A 22,524-nucleotide genomic window follows, 5' to 3' on the forward strand; every position below is an offset into this window, starting at 1 on the left:
GCTGTTCTCCAACTCCTGATCTCAAGTGATCTGCCTGCCCCGGCCTCCCAAAGTGCTGGGATTACAGGCGTGAACCACCGTGCCCGGCCCACCTTCCTGTGGTTTTGATTTGCATTTGCCTGTGCTTAGGGAGGCGGAGCTTCGTTTCCTGTGTTTGTTTGCCATGTGTGCCTCTTCTTTGGAACCTGGCCCCATTTGATACACCCAGAAGCTGAGGCTGTCACTCCCCAGCGTGCTGTGGTATCCTGCGCCCTTCTCCATTTGGCCCCAGCCCCTCTAGGCTTTTATCCTGCCCCGCCCCCACCCTCACACTCCCAGCAGCCCCTGCGACTCCCACATTTCCCAGACATCTCCTGGACTCTACTGACTCTGGACTGGGTAGAAGAAGGGGAGGCATCTGCTATGTGTGGGGCACCAGGACTCCCTCAGCCCACCTCGCTGAGTCCCTTTCCTCACATCCTGCCACGATTTCTCCTACTCATTCTTCCAGGTCAGACAGCGCCCACCGTGGGCTCCCTGAGAACCAGTCCATGTCCCAGCACTGAGTTCCTCATAATGGATAGTAACTGTGAGCTCCATTGTCAGGGTCTTCTCCAAGAGCAGGAGCTGTGCTCCCTCCATCCCCAGGGGCCCTCAGCAAGGAGCCCTGGGTCAGGCAGGTGCTCCTTGCATTTTCTTTGATCCTCACTCTGCCACATCTCTGTAAACATTGGTTTGGGAGAGAGAGAAGGGATGGGAGAACACTGACCCTTGCTGACATGTATTGGGCACTTACTATGTCCCAGGCCATGCTAAGCCCTTTGCTGGCATTGTCTGTCTCAACTTCACAGTAACTTCCACAAAGTACGCACCTTTGTTATCTTCTGTTTTTGTTTTGTTTTGTTTTGTTTTTTGAGATGGTCTCGTTCTGTCACCCAGATTGGAGTGCAGTGGTGTGATCTCCACTCACTGCAACCTCCACCTCCCAGGTTCAAGCAGTTCTCCTGCATCAGCCTCCCAAGTAGCTGGGATTACAGACACCTGCCATCATGCCTGGCTAATTTTTGTATTTTTGTGGAGATGGGGTTTCACCATGTGGGCCAGGCTGGTCTCGAACTCCTGACCTCAGGTGATTCACTCACCTGAGCCTCCCAAAGTGCTGGGATTACAGGTGTGAACCACCACCGCGCCTGCCCTGTTGTCTCTGTTTTTATAGAAAGACTGAACTCACAGGTGGGCCCAAGGGGCCTGTTTTCCAGCCCCACCCTCCCATCTGTTTGTTTGTTTTGTTTTGTTTTGTTTTTTTGTTTGTTTTTTGAGATGGAATCTCACTCTGTCGCCCAGGCTGGGGTGCAGTGGTGTGATCTTGGCTCACTGCAACCTCTGCCTCCCAGATTCAAGCAATTCTCCTGCCTCAGCCTCCCAAGTGACGGATTACAGGTGCGCACCACCATGCCCAGCTAATTTTTGTATTTTTAGTAGAGACAGGTTTCACCATGTTGGCCAGGCTGGTCTGGAACTCCTGATCTCAAGTGATCCGCCTGCCTCAGCCTCCCAAAGTGCTGGGATTATAGGTGTGAGCCACCGCACCTGGCCCCTGCCCTCCTATCTTTGATGGACACTCTTGGGCCCTCCCAAGCCTTCCCTTCTAGATTTTCATACCATTTCATCCCACATCTTGCCCCCAAGTTGGGTAGGGGTGATGAACAGAAAATAACATCTGCTCCCTTACCCAAGTGTAGGCCTTAGGTAGCCCAAGCTCCTCCACAAGAGTGTGTGACTCCTCTATGTGGTAAGGAAAGGGTGAGGGATTCTTCTTCCTCTGCTACAGATGAAGGAACCGAGACTCGGAGACATTGAGCAACTTGTCTGATGTTACACAGACAGTGGGGATGGAGATAGGGCTTAGTCTCAGATCTTCTGCTCTCAAATCCAGAGCTCTTTGCTTTAATCAAGTTGCCTCCTTAGAAGCAGAGCTGTTTTCATCAACCTGTAGCAGGCATTTAAAAACACAACCCCAACCTTAGTCAACCTTAGGTTGACTTTCCTCTGCCCCTGAGTTTTCTCACCCCTAAAATGGGAATCAAGAAACCTACCTCCCCCAGTTGCTGTGAGAGGTTATAAGGAATGAGAAGCACCTAGCCCAGTGCCCGGCACATGGAAGGTGCTCCGTAAATTACCTTCCCTTCACTCTTTTAGCACAATCTCTCCCCACTTTTCTTGGGGGTCCGCCATGGTGGGAAATGAGAATTTCTGGTTTGGGAGGTAGTCGACCGCGTTTGAAGTGACAGTGACAGATGGGAGGGTGGCTCTCCCAGGCGCCCGGCCAGCCCCACGGTGCATGTCCACCAGTCCCCGGACATTCCCTCCCTCTTCCTGGCCCACGATGAGGTGTCATTTGCCGCCTGTCCCTTCTCGTCATCGATTTCTAAGTCGTTAATTAACGGGGCTTGTCAGCTGGGAAGATGAATTCTGTCCTCGGCTCTCAGGGTCTTTTGTTTTGGGATTGTAAATGTTATAGATCTCCCATGATGGAAGGCCATGAGGTCAGGGGGTGCTGGGCTGCCCAGTGGGGGTGGCAGGCAGTGAGAGGAGCTTGTGGGCCTGACTGGATCTCGCTAGTCTGGGACAGGCCCCCAGGAGCCTTCACAGCAGCCTCTATTGGCTTGGCTCCCTGGGGATGGGGTGGGAGGGAGAGGGGAGTTTTCCTGCCATCTAAAGCTTTCTTCTGTGAGAAGCTGCCCTGTGCCAAATGGTATAGATTCAGCCATGCCCAGGATGGGGACTTGCTGGAGGGGATATAGACTCTACTCAGTCTGATGGGGGAGATAGCATTATCCTCAGGGATTAGCTAGTCTGAGGGGGGAGACAGTGTTATCCTTGGGGAATAACCGGTCTGATGAAGGAGTCACAGCTCTGGCTTGGGAGAGCCCTCAGTCTAATAGGGGAGACTGAATTCCTGTTTTAGGAGAACCCATAATCAGATGGGAGAGGTACAAGTCTGCCTTGGGAACCCTCTAGTCTGACGGAAAACAACCAGACCCTGTCCTTGGGCGCTTATAGGCATTGAGAAAATAAGATATTTGCAGGCAAAAGTTCACTCATAACTTGACTTAAGTGGATTTGGATCCTCTATGTCCTGATACCTGAGGCAAACCACTCCCTGAGCCAGCGGGTCCCCTACGCTGAGGGAATCCAGGACATCCCCCTGCCTCTCATGCAAGATAAGATCTCAGGGAAGGGAAATGATTTCACCATCAGCTGAGCTGAGTTTCAGGAGGGTAAAACTGATGTCTAAGAACACGCATTGATATAAAAATGAAAAATTGTGTACTTGGCTTTTGATGACTTGAACTGCAAATGGGTATGTGTTACGGGAAGAGCTTACAGACCACTGACAAATAGCCATGGAGTGGCCACATACATGAAGGAGACCTGGCTTCTCTATGCAAAAGGAAGCTGGGGGTGGGGAGGGGAGGACATGCTGTCAGTTTTCTGGGTGCTGAGAGCCACTCTGTCCTGAGGCTGAGTAGGGTCTGGCTGCACGTGGACTAGAATCCAGGATAGGCCCTCAGGAAACCTGGTTTGGGCATCAAGATTGCTTCTATCCTGCTGTGCAAACTTGGGGATTTTTTCCCCTGTCTCTGGGTCTCTGTATTGCAAAAGGAGTAGATCAAAGGTGTGGGCCCCCCACCTCCAACTCTCAGAAGCAGCATGGGTGGAGCTCGGGCTTCCATGCCACCAGGGATTTGAGCTTGGTTGTGATCTATTGCTTTGGCCAAGTAGCTCAACCCGTTCGAACTTCATTTCTTTATCTATACATTGGAGATGACAGCAGCACACAGTTTTTAAGGTTGTTGTGATATTGTGGGTAAGGTGCGCACAGCAGGGCCGGGCTCAGTAGGTGTGGCTGTCATTCTTATTATTTAGGAGAACCCACAATCAGATGGCAGAGATACAGCTCTGCCTTGGAAACTCCTCAATCTGATGGAAAAGGACAGACCCTGTCCTGGGGAGTTTGGGCATTGAAAGAATAAGATATTTGCAGGCAAAAATCCATGCATCACTTGGCTGAAGTACGTTTGGATCCTCTGTGTCCTGTTACTGATGACATTACTAGTAAACAAGGGCCTTAGAGAACCCTTGGCTCACGGGGGCCAGCAGGCCCAGTGTGCTGTCCCGAGCCCTGTGCTGGAGGAACTGCTTTCAGCTCACTGAATGTTTACAGGAACTTCAGGTCTTGTCCCCCCACCTCGGTCATTTTATCACCCAGTCCTCTTTCTGATCCCTGAGACCCTGATCTAGGGAGTAACCTTGATGCCTACCTGCTGCTGGGGGTGGGCAGAAGAGATATGCCCCCAGCCCAAACCTCTCAGAAGCTGCCTGGCTCCCAGATTCCTGCCGGAGCTGGAGGAAACCTAGCCTGGTTTGGGCAATGGCTCTTGGGGAGGGGGGTGGCCTCAGCCTTGGGGTAAATCTGGGAGGGAACAAGGAGGCAGAGGCAAAGTCTTACTGCTGCTGGTGGTAGGAGGCCTTCCAGGAGCCTGTGCTTTCAGGCTGAGGTGGGGAGGGGGCCTTTGCTGTGGGACAGCCCCAGGAGGGACAGGGACACTGTGTCAGCCACCACCCACCCCCTCTACCTTACGAATGAATGGGTCTAGGATAGCAAGCCGCATTCTTGGCCTCCTCCAGAAGTGGGGAGTAGGAGAGGGGAAGCCTAACATGACTCGAATGCAGAGTGCTACTTGTGGAGCCAGACAATGATGTGAAGCCTGGATGTGAAGCCAAGTCCAGGGGGCACAGGTGGGGAGAGGTGCCCCCTTAGGTTCCTCCTAAACCCTTAGGTGCCACCTGACCCAAGCCCCCATTTTACAGACGAAGGAACTGACACCTGGAAAGGGCCAGACAGTTACCCAGAGCCGGGACCAGAATCCAGACTTCTGGGCTCGTAGCCCAGTGCTCTTTCCCCATCACCACGTGGTGGAATAAGGCCGGAACTCCACAGTCTCCTTTCTGTGCAGTCTGGGTCCCCATGGCCATTTCAGTCATCCCCCAGTGTCCCATTGGACAAAACTGGAGGTTAAGGCGAGTGGCTGTGGAATGAGCCGCTGTGGGAGGTGCAGCTTCCTGGCTTCCCCTTCCGGAGGTCTCAGGGTTCAGGGAAGCCACACTGTGGTGGGCAGGGTGATGGGGACTGTAGCAGAGGATGCCCGCTGGGAGGCAGAAGAGCCCTGCCTGGGGGCAGCGGATGGGGGTGTTGGTGAACGTCTGGGGTCCCTGCCCCAGGCCTGGGGTGAGACGACTCCTCTGTGTGGGCTGCAGGTGCCTGCTTTCCTCCTGCAGAGGTGGCCGCCGAGGCTCCTGCTATAAATCATGAGCTAAGGGTCTGGAATCAGGGAGGAGGAGCTGGGCGGGGCGCTGTTGGGGAAATTTACAGTGGTGATTTTCTCCTCCAGGCTGGGGGCTGAGGGAGCTGTAGTAACTCTGCCACGGCTCCTTGTCCGTATTACCCATGCCCCCCTCCGGAGGCTCCATTGACCTCACAGGAGCAGGGGTGAGGTTATCACAGGGAGGATGCAGGAGAGACTTCAGCCAGAAGGTCCCAGACACTGGGATGGTCTGAGTATACAGAAGTGGGTGAGTGCTAGAGGCAGCAATGTGCAGAGGCCGGGGCGAATGGGATAACCTATGGGGTACCACTTAGCCGTTTGACAAATAGCAGGCGCCTTGCATGTGCCAGCTTTGCCTGTGCCAGGTGCTGCCGAGCATGACAGATGTGAGCCAAACCCTCTGGAGCCCAGGGGCAAGATGGACTTTAATGGAATAAACTGCAAACACATCCTCCCTGGGGATGGTGAGCCTCCTTGCTGATTCCTTACGGCCGGAGGGAATCTGGAGGAATCACTGCCCTCCAGTGTCTGGGCCAGGTGTGAGGCCCGGGAGCTGCCTTCCTGGCCCACGCTGACCTCCATCGAGGTCTTAATTACAGCTGCCTTTCCCGTTCTGGCCTCTCATGGTGACATCTTCATACGGCTCTGGGACCATCGAGTTTCCTGATCTCTTCTGCTGGTCTCTTCCAACCAAGTCTCAGGGGCCCCAGCTTTCTCTAGGGTAAAGCCTGGCCCCGTCTGGACATGGAGAAAGCCCTATCCCCCTCTCCTCCCTGACTTCTCAGAATACCCAGGTTTCCAGGGCAAGGGCTCAGGAAAGATGCTACTGGAGCAACAGAGGTGAGGGGAGAAGGGAAAGGGGCAGAGGCACCTCTGTGGCACTCAGAGAATAATTTAAGATGCCGAACAAAGATTCCAGACCCAGAGGTAGCCTGGGGAGGAAGAAAGAGTGCCACAGACATCTGGAGGCCTGATTCTTGGCTTGGCAACCTATCAGCTGTGTAACCTTGGGCAAGTCACGGAGCCTCAGTTTCTTATCTGTAAAATGGGGTTAAAAACACCCAACATTGTGGCCAGGTGCGGTGACTCAGGCCTGTAATCCCAGCACTTTGGGAGGCCAAGGCAGGAGGATTACTTGAGCTCAGGAGTTTGAGGCCAGCCTGGGCAACATCGTGAGACCCCCATCTGTACAAAAAGTTTAAAAAAGAATTAGCTGGGTCTGGTGGTGCTTACCTATAGTCTCAGCTGCCAGGGAGGCTGAGGTGGGAGGATCACTTGATCCAGGGCTGTGGAGGCTGCAGAGAGCCGAGATTGTGCCATTGCATTCCAGCCTGGGTGACAGAGTGAGACCTTGTCTCCATAAAAAAGATAAAAAGGCCAGATGCGGTGGCTCATGCCTGTAATCCCAGCACTTTGGGAGGCCCAGGAAGATGGATCACTTAAGGTCAGGAGTTTGAGACCAGCCTGGCCAACATGGCGAAACCCCTTCTCTACTGAAAATACAAAAATTTCCGGGTCATGGTAAAGCACGCCTGTAATCCCAGCTACTCCAGAGGCTGAATCGCTTGAACCTGCAAGGCGGAGGTTGCAGCCAGCCAAGATTGTGCCACTGCACTCCAGTCTGGGTGACAGAGTGAGACTGTGTCTCAAAAAAATTAAAAAAAAAATTAGCTGGGCATGGTGGCACATGTCTATAGTCCCAGCTACTTGGAAGGCTGAGGCAGGAGGATCACTTGAGCCCAGGAGTTTGAGTCTGAAGTGAGCTGTGATTGTGCCACTGTACTCCAGCTGGGTGACAGAGTGAGACCCTGTCTAAGAAAAAAACAAACAAAAAAACTCCCAACATTGCCTTTCATGAGAGTTAAATAGAATAGTTTGTAAATCAAAAGGTAGACACATGCAAGCAAAATAAGGGGACAAGATTAAATAACAATAATTAAACTTTATTAAGCAAGCACCTATTCTGAGCCAGACATTGCCTTACTGAAAGCTCACAGTAACCTAGCAGGCAGACATTGTTAGTCTTACATCTTATAAGCAAAGAAACCTTGGTGCAGAGAAGATATGCAATTTGCCACTGTCTCACAAGTACTGACAGAGGGGGATGGAGGCTCAAACATCTGTCTTCAAAGCCTTAATCTCACCCAAGTCAAGCCGGTGGACTGGTGGTTGAGGTGTGGCCAAGGAGGGTAAGAACTAGAACTTTTGCCTCCCTTCCCTTCCCCTTCCCCTTCCCCTTCCCCTTCAACCTTCCCCTCCCTTCCCCTCCCTTTCCTTCCTCTTTCTCTCTCTCTCTCTTTTTTATTTGGCAGGGTCTCGATCTGTCACCCAGGTTGGAGTGCAGTGGCACGATCACAGCTCACTGTAACCTTGAATTCCTGGGCTCAAGTGATCATCTGGCTTCAGCCTCCCAAACTGCTGGGACTACAGGTGTGAGCCACCATGCCTGGCCAGAGCTTTTTTTCAGACATCTTCTATCTACTTTTACTAGGTAATGTTCTCACCTAGTACAAAATTCAAAAGGTGCAAATGGGTCAGAGTGGAGAGTACATCTTGCTTCTTTTATTGTATAGCCTTCCAGAGAGAACTTATCTATGCATAGTAGGCATATATGTGTTTATATATTTATAGACATATTTAGATACTTAGATTGGTAGATGATAGATCATTTAAATTTTTTTTTTGCAAAAAGAGGTCCATACTAGCTGCACTTATTTCTAGGAAGAACTTTCCATCAGCCAGGGGTGAGCTCCCTGTGACAGGAGGCGTTTAGACAGAGATTGAGTAACTGCCTGGGGTGTTGCAGAAGGGAACCCACCATTGGAAGGGCTGGTCTGTGTTTCTAGCCAAGTGGTTCCTGAATCCTCTCTGTCCCTACACTTTGCAGAGATAGAAATGAGGTGTGGGGAGGTAAAAGGAAGTGACCTGTCCCACAGTGAATCTGCAGAAGAGCCAGTGAAGACCAGGTGGATGAAGATGAGGCTGGGGCCGTGCCCATGGGGAGATGTTGGACGATGCTTGAGTGCAAGATGGCAACAGGCCGGGAGAGGCCCAGAAGAGAACTCACCACGCCGTGGGGGCGAGCAGCTGGGGGGACCGCAGCACGTGCATCCCCCAAAGGCCTCCAGTTTGTTTGTAAAGGCTCAGGCAGGAATCTGCCCTCGTGATCCTGAGGCCTCATGTTTCAGGGCTCAAAGCTGGCCCTGGGGACAGGAGGTGGCAACTGGTGTCTGACCCCCTAAACCTGGTGCCTCTACTGATCAACAGGCCAGATAAGGCACAGGTCACCCCCTGACCTTAGGGCCTTGAGGCCCAGGGCAGGGAGCGGGTGGTGGTGCTGCAGTTAGAGGATCCCATTCTCAGGACAGCAAACCCTCGAAAGAACTTCTCACGCACTATTTTCCAAGCTTTAGTCACTTGCGTTCTGCTTTCATAATGTTGGCCATTTCTAAGTTCCTTTGTATTGTTAAACTTAAAATAAGCTGCATGTACCTTAAGTGCACAGTTTCATGAGTTTTCACTTGCGTATTCACCCGTGCAGTCTGCCCCGTCACGATACGAAATATTTTCAGCACCCAGAAGCCTCCCGCATAGCCCCTCCCACTCAGTGCCCCCCAAAAGTAACCATAGATTAGTTTTATGTGTTTGAACTTCCCATAAATTGACTCATCCAGAAGGTCCTCTTCTTTATCTTGCTTCCCTCACTCAACATCGTATCTGTGAGCTTCACCCATGTTGTTGGGCAAGGCAATAGTTTTTCCTCATTCATGCTGCCTAGTACTCAGTGGTATGGGTACACCACAATGTATTTATCCATTCTGCTGTTGGTAGGCATTTGAATTATTTCTGGTTTGAGGCTATTAAAAACAGTGCCACCGTGGACAGTCCTGTTCATGTATTTTGGTTGACACGTGACCACATTTCTGTTGGGAATACATTTTGATGAATGTATAATTTCATGAGTCCACCATTATAATATCACACAGAATAGTTTCACTGCCTTAAAAATCCCCTGTTCTTCCCTCTCCCCATCTCTCCAAACCCCTAGCCACTACTGATCTTTTTACTATCTCAATAGTTTTGCTTTTTGCAAAATGCCATATAATTGGAATATAGCATGTGGTCTTTTAGACTGGCTTCTTTCACTTAACAATATCATCTTAGTTTGCCTACCATGCCCTACCATGTCCTCTCTACCCTATCCTGCATGTCCTCTCATAGCTTGATAGCTCCTTTCTTTTTAACACCAAATAATATTCCATTGTGTGGACTTACAACAGTTTGTTTATCCATTCACCTATTGAAGGGCATCTTGTCTAGCTCCAGGTTTTGGCAATTATGAATAAAGCTGCTATAAACATTTGTGTGCAGTTTTTTTTTTTGTGAGGACATAAGGTTTCAGCTGAGTTGGGTAAATACCTAGGAGTGCAATTACTAGATCATATGGTGAGATTATGTTTCCCTTTGTAAGAAACTCCCAAACTGTATTCCAAAGTGGCCATACCATTCCACATTCCCACCAGCAATGAACAAGAGTTGTCGTTGCTCTCCATCCTCGCCAGCATTTAGTGTTGTTGGTATTTGGGGTTTTAGACATTCTAATAGGGGTGTGCCATCTCATTGTTGTTTTAATTTGCAGTTCCTTAATGACATGGGGTGTCAAGCATCTTTTCATATGCTTATTTGCCATCTGGATATCTTCTCTGAAGAGGTAACTGTTCAAATCTTTTGCCCACTTTTTAATTGGGTTGTTTGTTTTCTTATTGTTGAGTTTTAAGAGTTGTTCATTGTACATTTTGGAAACAATCCCTTTAGCAGATAAGTGTTTTGCAAGTACTTTCTGCCAGTCTGTGGCTTGTCTGTTCATTCTCTTAAAATATACTGTATTCACGTTAAAATGAAACTTCATATCACAACGGTAATGGGGAAAGCAGAAGGTAACCATAAAAATTTAAAAATAAGGCGCCCAATGTTTCAAGTTCTTCTGCTCTGACAAAAAAAAAAAAAAAAAAAAAAAAAAAAAAAAGCCCAGTGTTACTCCATCCTAGCTGAGTCCTGCCACCTGCTTCTGAGCTCTGAGCCTGAGGCTTAATGTCTGTTGTTAGAAAAAGAACTAACAAGTGGCAGAAAGGTATGCAAGCTGTACCAGCCTCAAACCAAGACCTTCTCCTAGTCAAAATCAGAAAGCTTGAAAAATAATTCAAGGAGTAACTTTTTTTCCGTGTAAGCAATCTTACTGAATGCTGGTCAACGTAGCACCTGAAAGAAACTTTGGGAATCACTGATCTAGTCCACTCCCTCACCCTTACCTCTACCTTGGTGCTAAAATCCTTTGATCTTTCACCCAGTGTGTGCGCACCTCCAGTGACCAGGAAATCACCCCTTTCCAAGACAGCCTGTCTCTCTGGAGGAAGTTCCAGCAGGAAGTTCTTTATTGCATCAAGCCAAGTCTCCCTGCATCCTCCCCTACTTGTCCTACCTCCCCACTTTGGGGATCCCAGGATCAAGGCTCATCTGTTTGTTCCAAAGAGTCATTAACCTTTTACAGCCTCAGTTTCTTCATCTAAAAAAAATGGGGGATAATAATACCCACTTTCCAGGGAGATCTTTGTGATGAAACAAGATACAGCATGTAAGGTGCTCAGCCCCATGCCTGCTTCCCAGGGGGGTGAGAAAAAAGGAGGCCTTTTGTTGATTCAACTGTGAACTTGCCCACAGGAGGAAGTGAACATGGGTCTGCACCATTTTTTCTGGGTGATGTCTCAGCATCGTTGAGAGGGGCCAAGATTTGAAAGTCTAGGAAGGAACTGGGTCTATGTTCTGATGGACCCCTAGGGATAATCTGATCCAAGCTCTTCATTTCATAGCTTAAGAATCTGGAGGTTAGAGGGGCTGAGAGATGTGTCCAAAGTCACAGAGCAAAAGGCACGAAGGCAGAGCAGAGACCTGTGGGGCAGGCAGTGGTTTCTTAGGGCTGAAAGGAGCACCAGATCTGAAGTCCTGAGCCCTAGCTATGGGCCATGCAGCTATTAATATATAGATGCCGTACTATGTGGCCTTGGGCAAGTATTTTTCCCTCTGGGCCTCAGTTTCTTCACTTACAAAATGAATCATTGACCTAAATGTGTTTTTTGTTTGTTATATAGAGACAGGGTCTTGCTATGTTGCCCAGGCTGGTCTTGAACTCCTGGCCTTAAGCATTCCTCCTGCCTCTGCCTCCCAAAGTGCTGGGATTACAAGCATGAGTCATGGCACCCAACTGACCTAAATGTTTTTGAGGCTCTTTCTGGCTCTAAAATTCTATGATCAAGGAGGTAGTTCTTGAGCTTGAGGAAAAGGTGGGACCAACTCATCCAAAGACAAAGGCATTCCAGGCAGAAGACACAGCACAAGCAAAGGCTGGGAAGTAACTGGATGAGATTGGGCATCTGGGCAATGAGACCCCAGGGTGTTTTAAGTGTACAGGAAAGTACTTAGCATGGTATCTGACTCAATAAATTCTCTTTCCCTGAGCAAAATTTCCCACTTCCACGTCTCTACCTCATCCATTAAATGGAGGATAATGTTTGTGGTGGAATGCTGAACCCAAGTAGTGAAGTCATAGCCCAGCAAGAGGCTGCCCAGCTAGGAACTAGATTTCCCAGCCCCAGACAGGAACAGACACTTTTCAAAAGAAGACATACACATAGCCAACAAGCATACAAAAAACTACTCAACATCACTAGTCATTAGAGAAATGCAAATCTATACCACAATGAAATACCATCTCACACCAGTCAGATAGCTATTATTAAAAGTCAAAAAGTAAGAGATGCTGGCGAGGCTGTGGAGAAAAGGAAACACTTACACACAGCTGGTGGGAATATAAATTTAGTTTGGCCATTGTGGAAAGCAGTTTAGCAATTTCTCAAAGAAGTTAAAACAGAATTACCATTCAACCCAGCAATCTCATTATTAAGTATACACCCAAAGGAAAATAAATCATTCTATCACAAAGACACATGCACACATATGTTTATTCCAGCACTATTCACAATAGCAAAGACATGGAATCAACCTAAACAACCATCAACAGTAGACTGGATAAAGAAAATGTAGACCAGACACAGTGGCTCACCTGTAATCCCAGCACTTTGGAGGCCGAGGGGGGCAGATCACTTGAGGTCAGGAGTTCGAGACCAGCCTGACCAACATGGCAAAACCCCATCTCTACTAAAAATACAGAAAAATTAGCGGGATATGGTGGCAGATGCCTGTAGTTCCAGCTACTCGGGAGGCTGAGGCATGAGAATTGCTTGAGCCCAGGAGGCAGAGGTTGCCGTGAGCCAAGATCACACCACTGCACTCCAGCCTGGTACATATACACCATGGAATACTACTCAGCCATAAAAAAGAAAGAGATCATGTCCTTTGCAGCAACATGGATAGAGCTAAAGGCCATTATCCTAAGTGAACTAATGCAGGAGCAGAAAACCAAATACTGCATGTTCTCACTCATAAGAGGGAGCTAAACATTGCATAGATATGAACATAAAGAAGGGAACAACAAACACCGGGGCCTGCTGGAGGGTGGAGGTTGGGAGGAGGGAAAGGATTGAAAAACTCTCCATCAGGTACTATGCTTATTACCTGAGCGATGAAATAATCTGTACACCAAACTCGCATGGCATGCAATTTACCTAGATAACAAACCTGCACATGTACCCCCGAACCTAAAAGTCAAAATTAAATAAAGAAATAAATGTTCCAGCCACTTTGTGGCTCGGGGTGGCCACATTACAAAGTCCTCACCAATGGAATGGGAGCAGAAGTGATGTGTTGCAACTTCCAGGCCTGGCTCTTAAAACACAACTCATATGCTCCTCCCACTTTTGATTCTTTCTGAAGACATGACGTGGGCAGGCCTGTGACCCAGTGTGACCATGTAGACCAGAGCATCAGCAAGGGGTAATAGGGGAAAGCTCATGGAGGGAGCCAGGCTCTTGTTTGGTTGTGTGGGGTGGAGCAGCCCTCATACCCACCCTGTTACATGAGAACAAAGTAAACCTTTCTGTTCTTTCTGCCAGTGGACCCTTTCTTACAACAGCACAGCCTTTTGCCATAATGAACACAAGGGGAAAATCAAGTGACTCCTCAATGTCGAGTTTTGAGGGTTTCTGAGGGCCAGCTTGCTGTTCCTCTCACAAGAAGCTCTGTCTCTCACCATTCTCCCTGGGTGATGGCTATCAGCCCATTAAAATGCATGGAAGGTCCCTATTTTAAAAAAAGATAAAAGAAGGAAAGAAGGAAGAGAGGAAGGGAGGGAGAAAGGGAGAAAGGTAAGGGAAGGCAAGCATAAAGCCAAAGAAAGATCCCTAGGGTCACAGAGCTGTAGGAAGTCTTAGAGATGACCTTGTCCACCTCCAACGCTCCCAGTTACCTCCCCTGTCCCCTCTTCTTTTGTATTTTTTTTTTAGTAGAGATGGGGTTTCACCGTGTTGGCCAGGCTGGTCTCAAACTCCTGACCTCAAGTGATCCACCCACCTCGGCCTCCCAAAGTGCTGGGATTACAAGCGTGAGCCGCCGTGCCCAGCCCTCACCATGCCCTTTTTATAGAAGAGGCAAACAAGTTTCAGAGAGGTATTGTCATAACATAAACGAAATGTTTGGGGGTCGGGGAAACAAGAAGTTGAGGGCGTGTGTGCTGTTGTCCATGGTCCTGAAACTTCCCACACTCCAAGTCATTATTTTTCTCTCTCTGGGACCTTGATGATTCCTGTTTGTTCTCTTCCAGGAATTCTGAATCAAGGAAGAGGAGAGGGGGTCATGGGGCAGAAGACAGGTCACTGACAGAGAGGGGCACAGGGGCAGAAGCTGTCCAGAGGCATAGCTGTGACAAGTTGTCAGGGAGAAGAAGAGAGACTTTTGTTTTGACATTGTTTTCAAACAATGGCGGTTGCCTGGAAAGAAACCAACCACTCTACAACTATAGCCTAAATATGAAATGACTGAGGAAGAATAAGAAACGTGTGTCTCAAATGATACAAAGCTGTGCATGTGTCAACATGAGCAAACTAATTCAGATGGGCACGGAGAACACAAATGGGAGGGGGAATGGGGTTGACTGTAGTTATTCTTTGTTTTTCTTTTCTTGCCTGATGAAAAATTTGCAATTTTTACACTGTCAGAAAGCAATCAAAACTGTGATTATGGTTCACAATTTTGACAGCTAGTTTCGTGTACTTCAAGTAGTTCTATTCTGTTTTAGACAATTTGAACAATTTGCTTTCCCCTTGGAAGTTGAGGAAAGACTGCACATGCCTTTAATTCCCACTAAACCTGTGTGGAGAGCAAACCATACAGCTGGCATTTGTTGAACTCTGCTCTAAGCAAGCATGTTGTGCATAAGAACTCATTTATTCCCCACAACAAACCCAGGTAGATAGGTAGATAGGTGCCATCATAGTAGATGAGGAAATGGAGTGTCAAAGTAGTAGATACCTGGTCCAAGGTAGCCTGGCTCCACATCCTGTATTTTCAGCCCCTGGCTAGTCCAATTCTTGGTATCTTACTGGGCCACAGCAGAACCAGACATAGGCTTCCTAGTTCCCAGGGTAGACCCTTTCCTTCCTACCATCTTCATGCAGTACATCTCAGAACTGGGGTGTGTTTACCGAAAGGATAAGCAGTGCTAAGGAGTTGCACAGATCTGCACAGACTGAGGCACAGGACTGGTCTTGGAGGGAAAACCACAGGGAGGAAAGAGTGGGTTTCTCTTGAGACTTGAGCTCCAGCCCCACTTCATGGCCCAGAGAGCTCCAGCCAGGGAGGAATATCCAATTTCCATGCATGGTTGAAACCGGAGCTGGGTGCCCCCACCAGCTTGCCTCCTGTGTTCCTCCTCCATGTGTGCTGAAGTGGAATAGGCGGAGGGCACAAGGGGAAGCATTGTTCATGCCCCCACCTTGTGCAACCCAGCTCTCAGTGGAGCGTGGAGGAATTTGTGTAACTTTCCTGGAGGTTAAGAGCAGGTCAGTGCAGGGCTGCAGCCCAGGCTACTCTCCCAGCAAAGGCAGCATCGGGCTAAGCCAGGCAGCCCCGTGGGAACAGAAGCACATACCTGCTGTCCATGCCCTGAAACGGGAGGGCAGCCTGAGCTGCTGGGCGTGAAGATGTAAATCCCAAATCCCCCAGCTGCCCTCCTCCAGCACAGAGGCAGATCACAGAAGCCTGAACTGTTAAGGAACCTGGAAACAGGCAACCAAATGCCCACATCTGCCAGGTTGGCACACTCAGCCTAGGAGAAGAAAGAGGATCTTTCATGAATCATGTACCTTCCTGAGTGCCATTCATTCATTCACTCATCATTCATTCATTCATTTAGCAAACACTTGTGGTGGAATGTCAAGGGCAGACACTACCACTATCCTAGGAGGTTCGATGTATTTCTTATTCTGGTTGGCATTCAGGAGAGACAATAGAGACTCAAAGAGGGCATGAGATCTTTCCAAGGTCACACAGCTGGTTTGAGGCAGGTCTGCTAAGTGTCAGCCTAAGCCTCTTTCCGCTGCACCAAACATGCAAGCATGTATATATGGTGCATGGAAAGTCAGACAGAAAAGTGGGTCCTAAGTCATTGGATCAACTTTCTTGTCTCCTGGCAAATGATATGACAGAGTCAATTCCACTCAACAATTGATTTGGTGTCTACTTTGGGCAAAATACTTAATTGATTCTCTTCTTCTGGGAAGATTTCCAGGAACCAACTAGCCTCCTGCATTGGGAAGTTAGTCCTGATCAAATCTTTCCTCCTTTAATTTAAGCCATTTTCCCATTTGTCATACACCGGATGTGAAGACAGCTTGTGTTTCAAGCAAAGTTATTCCTCATCACAGGAAGGCAACAAGGTTGGAATGGACCATGAATGTGGCAGTACAAAGGTGTGTTCACACTCTGGCACCTATAAAGAGTCAGAGCCCAACAGAGATTGGTGGGATGAACGAATATACACAAAATTCAACATTTAAATGGCACTCCAGAGGTTTGCAGAAGATGTTCATGTATACTCTTTCAGTCCACAAAGCAATCCTGGAAGGCAGGCACTTTATCCCCATGCCACAGATGGGAAAATCAAGGCTCAGAACGCATAAATAGGTTGCTGAGGGTCACAGAGCTCATGGGCAGCCATGTTGAGATCCATACCTAGACCTCCTAACTCCTAGTCCAGCACTTCTTCTGTGACGCCACATGGCTGAGGTACATGTATGTGGTTCTAGTGGGCAGTATTAATATAATGATGGTGGTAGGTGTGTTTCTCTGGCCTTTCTGTAGGGAGGGAAATGCTCAGCTGGTCTGAAAGCCATTTCTTCCTACCCTTGAGTGGGGGATGGAAGTAGAGGAGGGACATCTATCTGGCCAGATGTTTTGGGAGGGAGGGTGAGTCCACGGCTTGTGTTAATGATCCTTGCCGCCCACATCACTGGGTGGTGGGAACAGGTGGCCAAGACTGAGCTGACCAGTGGGAGCTAGGAGGCACCAGCTGCTGTCCAGATAAAAATGACCTTTCTTAGCCACAGCTCCCCCAGGGAGAGAGATATGGAGTATCTCATCCATGGTCTCCACCTTAGTGCAGACCCCCATCAGTGCTCAACCAAACCATTACAACTGCCTCCCAAACTGCCTCTGTACCTAACTTCATCCAGTCCCATGCCAGCTTCTCACTGCTGGCAGAGCTGTGTTTATATGGCACAAATATTTTGGTGTCACTTATCTTCAGAGAAGCCTTCAATCCTCTCCCCGCTGGTACACAGCCTAAACTCCCAAGCAGGCGCTCACTATTTGTCCCCAACTTACCCTCCTAAATCTGACCACAAAACTCCCCTTTAAGCACCCATACCTCAAAGACGTTTCCCACCTCGACTCCATTGTTCTTGCTGTTCCCTTTGCCTGGGATGGTCAGGTACAGTGGCTTGTGCCTGTAATCCCAGCATTTTGAAGGCTGAGGTGGGAGGATCACATGAGGCCAGGAGTTTGAGACCAGCCTGAGAAACAGAGCAAGACCTTATCTCTATTTTAAAAAATGAAATATTGCCGCTGGGCATGGTGGCTCACGCCTGTAATCCCAGCACTTTGGGAGGCCAAGGTGGGCAGATCACCTGAGGTCAGGAGTTCGAGACCAGCCTGCCCAACATGGCAAAACCCTGTCTCTACTAATAATAAGATAATTAGCTAGGCATGGTGGCATGCACCTGTAATCCCAGCTACTCAGGAAGCTGAGGCAGGAGAATCACTTGAACCCGGGAGACGGAGATTTCAGTGAGCCGAGATCGTGCCATTGCACTGCAGCCTGGGCAACAAGAGTGCAACTCCATCTCAGGGGTGGGGGGAGAAGATTGCCCTTGCCTGGGATGCCTACCTCACACCCTGTTGGTCTCTGACATTGATCCCTCCTTCGTCTCAACTTGCAACTCAGTTTTCCTCTTGTGACATTTGCCCCCTTCTTACCTTGCGTTTCTGTGCCTTTTATCTCCTGCCCTAGACCAGGAACTCCTTGAGTATCTCATTTAGTTCCCCCTGCCCCCCAGCATGGCACTTACTCATGGAAGGGGCTTAGGAGCATGCAGTGGGCATGGGAAGAGGGAAGGCAGGAGGGGGCATGCTCTCAGTCCAGAATCCAGAGCCAAGCTGAGCTGAATTCAAATCCTGACTCCACGGCTCATTAGCCGTGTGACTTTGGGCAAGTTGCTTTAACATCTGTGCCTCAGTTTCCTCATCTGTCAAACAGGGATAATATTTGCCTCATGGGACTCTTTGAGGATTAAATGAAGTAACAGATTAAAACATTCAGAGCAATGTCTGGCACATAGTATGTATTCAATAAATGTTAGATATTATTTATAATTTAGTTACGTAAATGGGCTAGATGAGATTTCATTGTCATGAGAATTTCAGATGGAGAGTGAGAACCAACATTTATTTCTTATTTTATTTTTTTGAAACTAGGTCTCACCTGTCACCCAGGCTGAAGTACAGTGGTGCAATCACAGCTCACTGCAGCCTCTAATTCCTGGGCTCAAGCAATCCTCCTGCCTCAGCCTCTTGAGTAGCTGGGACTACAGGCATGTACCACCATAGCTGGCTAATTAAAACATTTTTTTTGTAGAGACAGAGGTCTTGCTATGTTGCCCAGGCTGTTCTCAAACTCCTGGCCTCAAGCGGTCCACCTGCCTTTGCCTCCCAAAGCACTGAGGTTACAGAAGTGAGCCACCATGGCTGGCTCCGTGAAGAACTAACATTTATTGAGCAGCCGCTCTGTTCCAGGCAGGGTACTCGGCATCTCCATGTGCTTCTCCTCATTCAGTCCTCACAAGGATGCCAGGAGGTAGGCATCATTCCCATTTTTCATCTGAAGAATCTGAGGCCCAGAGAGGTTTGTGTGGTGGGCCTGTGGACACAGATGGAAAATGGTGGGACTGAGGGTCAACCCAGATCTGTGTGACTCCATCTCTGTGCTCTCTTTCCATTCAACCTGACTGACTCAGGAATTCAGAGGGAGATCCCTAGAAAGTGGTCCCTGGAAGGAGGCACACCTCCATCTCCTCACAGGCCAGCTCCCCTACCCAGTCCCTCACAAGGCCCAGCTCTCCAGGGAGTAGAGGCGCTGGTGCTGAAGTTGAGGGAGGTTACCGCGGTTGAGGGCCTTTCCTGACTTCCCATGGATCCTCCCCTCTTCCTCTCCTGCAGCAGCTGAGCCAGGGCTGTCTCTTGGGTTCAGTCCAGTTGGCTCCAGGCCAATTCCAGATGTCACATCAGGCGTTGGCTTTCAGAAGGCTGCAGGGGGTTCCTCCAGGAAGGGCAGTGTGCTTCCTCCAAGGGCCACCATGGAGGTGCCGCTGTGCCACTTGGGAAAGCAGGAGCTCCGGGGAGCCTAACCCACCGATTCTGGGATCCTGGCCTTGGCACCCCTCAGCTGGTCTCAGGCAAGATACTTCAGGACAAAGGGACTCAGTTTCCCCATATGCAAAAGGGGAATAATCTCTATTCCCCAGCTTGCCATGAGCATTAGTTAAGATTGTAGACTTGAAGCTCCAGGCCTGGTGCTTACTAGATGCTCAGTAAACACTAGTTTCCTGCTTCCTCCACATCCTCCCCCTCTCCCTTGGGACTGTCCTTTGAGGGCCTTCTCTTATGTTTTTCAGGAGATCTGCTTGAAAGCGTCCACCTACTCCACCCAGGGCAGCAGAAACTACTCAGGGAGGCTGTACTGGGCCCCTTCTTCCAGCTGAGGTCCTGGCCACTTTGGGCTCTCCCTCTAGGTATGGGGTGGAGGGAAGACTTTGCCGTGCCTCCAGCCCTGGGGCCTTGTTCCTTCTGACTTGATACTATAGCTGCTGGGATCAGAGGTGACTGGGAGACTGGTTTGATCAAGAAGGAGGGCAAAGAGTAGTGCCTAGCCTGCCTGGACCACTTTCCCATCCCCAGAGGGTGCCATTAAACTCCCACTGCAGGTGCCATGAGCCCCGGACCCTGCACTGGCTTGGGGAGAGGGTGCACTGGGCCCCAATTTGTCTTATCTCTTGGCCAAATTCCAGGCATTCCCACTGCGAATCCCAGGAACTGAACTTATCCTTGCCTCTCTCGGGTCTAGGGATCTGCATTCCCTCTCCCGACCCCTGATGGTACACCTCGGGGAGGCCTGGCCCGGACCTAGTCAGCTGCTTCATCAGCTCTGTGCTCTAGAGCTCCTGTAAGGGTGACATGCTTCTCCATGCTTTACAGATGGATAACCTGAAGCACAGAGAAGTCAAACAGGCCACACAGCTGGAAGCACCAGGACCAGAGCCCAAGTTTATCCAGCTCCAAAGCACATGGTCTTTCTCCCATACCCACTTACCTCCCTGCCTCCTAGTCTGAAGCGGAAACACTCAACAAAGAAAGCTCCCTCACCACCCCGTTGATGTGGCATTGGAAACAGCCTCGTTCTTCCTCATCTAGAATAGACTCCCTTTGCTCCATTCCAGAGAGGGGAGAAGAAGCAATGAACTGCCTGGGGGAGGCAGTTCTGCAGAAAGAATCTGAAGGCCCACTGTGGAAGGAATTGGCCGCGGATGCTGAATGATGACAACAGTGTTGGGCTTGTCCTGACTTGGCCTCACTCCGGCCAATTTTCCCTAATCAACATGGCCCTGGGGAGGGAGCAGGCTGCCTGGAATAGGAGTGAAGAAAGACAGACTAGGGGTCACTCTCCTGGCTTTAACTTGCATGGGCTTTCTGGGTTCCTTTAGATCCCTGCAAGAACCATTCAGTGCACACCATACATGTCTATTAGGACTTTTGGTTGCAAGTGACAGAAAACCTTCCTCAGCTTCAGAAAGCAGGGAGGGTTTATTGATTCTCATAATGGAATAGTTCTGGGGTAAGTCTGGCTTTGGGTAAAGTTTGATACAGGGCCCAAATGACATCACCAGAATCCATCTCTCAGCTCAGTTGCTTATGTTTATCTCTATTCTTCAGCTCTGTGACTGGCAGAAATAGCTGTGCCACACTAAGATACGTACTCGCCTACTCCAGTGGAAAAGAGGGAATTTCCCTTCCCAGAAGCCCCAGCATTTCACTGGCTGTGATTGGTTTATATGCTCTGGAGCTCTCACTATGACTGGAGGAGAGGGTGGAGGACGTGAAGATTGAATAAACCCAGAGCCCATCCCTGGAGCTGTGGGTGGTATAATCCCACCAGATCACCTAGGGAATGGAGAAGGAGTAGTTTCCCAAAAGGAATTTGGGCTTCAGTTTTTAGTAGACGGGGCAGTGAGTGCTGGGCAATCAACAACAATATCCCTCCCACCCCAACAAGGAGAGCCCCAGTCCCCATTCAAATAGCCCAGCTCTGGCTCCGAGTCACCCTCTCTGCCCCTCTCCTTTCATCTCATCCCATCCTGCTCCTGAACTTGCAGCTTGGGCTCCATCATAGGACAGGGTCCCTAGAAGCATAGTCTGAGACAAGGATTAGGGCACATGTGATTCATCAGGGGTGTGGTCCCAGGAGAAAGGGTATGAAAGAAGCAGAATTAGGCAAGGGCAGAGATGAGCGAGGATGCACCCTCAGCCAGGTTCAGCGTGATATCACGGGGCACTCTGGAGCATCAGCTGCACCAGAGAGTTGGTCCCTCCTTGAGGCAAGGGGGCCAGCCTTTTGCACTCTCCTCCCCTCATGTCAATCAGTCATTGGTTATGGGCTTCCCAGGAATGTGTAACCTTTCAGGGTAGGCAGCTCCCATTCAGCCAGTGCAATTCTCCAGAGATGGGGGCAGCTGAGAGCCATTATGGCTAACATGCCCAGCAGCAAGGAGGGTTTGGGCAGAATGTCAGCTACAGGCTCCTTGCCTTGCCCTTCAGATTGAATACTCAGTTCCATTGTTTCCTTTGCCATGGCCTGACTCCCTCCATGATCCCAGGGCTAAATCATCTTTATATCCCTCTGGCTGCTTAGCAATGCCTCTCCAAGCTTGGGGGACCCTAAGGGCCTCCTACTTCTAGCACTGCTCCCAAGGGTACCCCTGCTCCCACAGGGCCCCTAAAGCAGGAGCCAACCAGAGAGAGCTGCCTTGCACTGGGATGGAGCCTGGGGCTGTCTTGGACAAGGGCAGAGTCCCTGGCCTCCTGGTTTCCTCTGCCTCACTCCTCCCCAGTTCTGACTTTTGTCTGCTGCTTTGGCATTGAGCTTCCTGGGACATCTGCCTCCTTCTGGTGTACATATTGGAGCCTCTTCTCAGGAAGGTCAATTCTGTTGGCCTTTCCAGTTCCCCCACCCTGGATTCTTCTCTAGGCGGCTGATGCCTCTGACAAGAATGGTTTAAGTCTCTTGCCAGGTGCCAACTGCTTTTGAAGGCTTAGATTCTGTCTTGTTTGAGGGCTTTGCTTATTAGTTTAAGAGTGCTGGGCTGGGCGTGGTAGCTCATGCCTGTAATCCCAGCACTTTGGGAGGCCAAGGCGGGTGGATCATGAGGTCAGGAGTTCAAGACCAGCCTGGGCAACATGGTGAAACACTGTCTCTACTAAAAATACAAAAATTAGCTGGGTGTGGTGGCGCATGCCTATAGTCCCAGCTACTCAGGAGGCTGAGGCAAGAGAATCGCTTGAACCTGGGAGGTGGAGGTTGTAGTGAGCCGAGATCGTG

At 49.6% G+C, this 22,524-nt stretch overlaps 2 long non-coding RNA genes across 3 annotated transcripts in view; both read left to right on the plus strand.

The window, feature by feature from the left end:
• The window catches only part of LOC134735205 (uncharacterized), a 39,800-nt gene extending 30,069 nt beyond the window's left edge, over positions 1-9,731 (plus strand). The window contains exons 5-6 of the long non-coding RNA XR_010118040.1: positions 7,682-7,860; positions 8,257-9,731. This is a non-coding gene — a long non-coding RNA (uncharacterized lncRNA). The remainder of the gene's footprint in view (positions 1-7,681; positions 7,861-8,256) is intronic.
• Positions 1-22,524, plus strand: part of LOC134735208 (uncharacterized) — a 107,252-nt gene that overhangs the window by 60,907 nt on the left and 23,821 nt on the right. The window contains exon 1 of one of the 2 annotated variants that reach the window (XR_010118045.1): positions 16,199-16,288. The exons of the other annotated variant lie outside the window; for it this stretch is intronic. This is a non-coding gene — a long non-coding RNA (uncharacterized lncRNA). Of the gene's footprint in view, positions 1-16,198; positions 16,289-22,524 lie in introns of those variants that run through there. 2 annotated transcript variants of the gene reach the window in all.

Source organism: Symphalangus syndactylus, chromosome 20, assembly GCF_028878055.3.
Source record: "Symphalangus syndactylus isolate Jambi chromosome 20, NHGRI_mSymSyn1-v2.1_pri, whole genome shotgun sequence".
Taxonomy (NCBI): Eukaryota; Metazoa; Chordata; class Mammalia; order Primates; family Hylobatidae; genus Symphalangus; species Symphalangus syndactylus.